Raw genomic sequence first — 2226 nt, forward strand, 5'->3', positions numbered from 1 at the left:
TCAAAGTACTAAATTTTAAGACATAGACATGCACATTTACACCACCAGTGACTAACTTTTTACAAAACTTGAAAACTAAACCAGACAATATAAAACCAAACTAGGTGGGGGATACACCCCCACATGCCCCAATGTGGGGAGGCTGCACCCCACACCCCCAATTATACAGTTTATATATAAAAGTGTACACATCCCTGTTAAAATGCCAGGTTTTTGTGATAAAAACAAATGATGACCACAATAAATCATTTCAAAAATTTTCCCACCTTTAATGTGATCTATAACTCATACAATTCAATTGAAAAACAAACAAATCTGTTAGGGAAAAAAATATAAAAAATAAAAAAAAATACAATACACTGGTTGCATAAGTGTGCACACCCTTAAGCTAATGCTTTGTTGTGTGTGCACACCCTTAAACTAATACTTTGTTGAAGCACCTTTTGATTTAATTACAACATTCAGTCTTCTTGGCTAGGAGTCTATCAGCATGGCACATATTGACTTGGCAATATTTGCCCACTCTTCCTTGCAAAAGCACTCCAAATCTGTCAGATTGCGAGGGCATCTCTCTTCAGGTCACATCACATATTTCAATTGGATTTAGGTCTGGGCTGTGGCTGGCCCATTCCAAGACTTTTTATTTTTCTTCTGGTGAAGCCATTTTTTGTTGATTTGGAGGCATGATTGGGGTCATTGTTGTGTTGAAAGGTAAAATTCCTCTTCATCTTCAGCTTTCTAGCAGATGCCTGAATGTTTTGGGCCAAAAGTGACTGGTATTTGGAACTGTTCGTAGTTCCCTCCACCTTAACTAAAGCACCAGTTCTATCTGAAGAAAAGCAACTCCAAAGAATGATACTGCCACCACCATGCTTCACCTTGGGGATGGTGTTCATTTGGTGATGCAAGTGTTGTTTTTGCGCCAAACGTACCTTTTGAAATTGTGGTCAAAAAGTTCAACCTTGGTCTCATCAAACCATAACACATTTTCCCTCATGCTTTTGGGAGACCTGATGTATTGTTTTGCAAATTTTAGTCAGTTCTGGATGTTTTTCTGTGTAAGAAAAGGCTTCCATCTTGCAACCCTACCCCATAGTACAGACATATGGAGAATACGGGAAACTGTAGTCACATGTAGTACACAACCAGTACTTGCCAGAAATTCCTGCAGCTCCTTCACTGTTGCTGTAGGTCTCTTGGCAGCCTCCCTGACCAGTTTTTGTCTTGTTTTTTCATCAATTTTGTAGGGATGTCCAGTTATTTGCAACGTCACTGTTGTCTCAAATTTTCTCCACTTTTTGATAACTGTCTTCACTGTGTTCCATGGTATATCCAGTGCTGTGGAAAATTTTTTATACTTTTTTCCTGACTGATACCTTTCAACAATGAGATCCCATTGATGCTTTGTAAGCTCTCTGTGAACCATGGCTTTTGCTGTAGCAGGCAACTGAGTACATGTCAGGAAAATCCTACAAGGACAGCTGAACTTTATTTGGGGTTAATCAGAGTCTCTTTAATTGATGGCAGGTGTGTACCCAAGAAGATTGAATGTTGTAATTAAATCAAATCAAAAGATGCTTCAACAAGGTATTAGTTTAAGGGTGTGCACACTTATGCAACTAGCGTATTGTATGTTTTTAATTGTTTTTCCCCTAACACATTTGTTTGTTCTTCAATTGAATTGTACAGGTTATAGGTCACATTAAAGGTAGGAAAAGTTTTGAAATGATTTATTGTGGTCTCTTTTTTTATATCACAAAACCCTGTCATTTTAACAGGGATGTGTACACTTTTTATATCCACTATATATACTAACACCAGAATCAAACTACAGTGGGGAAAATGGCATATAACTTTTACTTACCTTACAGTAATGTACACACTGTCACTAGTGCCGGGAGTGCACAAAATGTCTGCATTATTACCTTAGATACTTCCCATAAAAATATAAAGAGACATACCCATATTTAGAAATACTACAATACTACTTTATATGCTACTGTCGATAGTCTGGCAGTCAGCACTTTAAGTTATAGTCTTTTTTTTTTAATCACAAGCAAGTCACAGGTGAAGGGAAGCACACATCATGTCTCTTGCTTAAAATTCAGTATTTTAAAATTCAGCCTTGTATGCTTCAGTACAAGGAGACTCAGTCAAATAAGTTTTCAGTATTTTGAAAATTAGATATTGTGGTCTCAGTCAAATGAAATTCAGTATTTTGAGCTT

The sequence above is a fragment of the Protopterus annectens genome, chromosome 9.part0 (assembly GCF_019279795.1).
Source record: "Protopterus annectens isolate FY-2018-M chromosome 9.part0, PAN1.0, whole genome shotgun sequence".
NCBI classification, from domain to species: Eukaryota; Metazoa; Chordata; order Ceratodontiformes; family Protopteridae; genus Protopterus; species Protopterus annectens.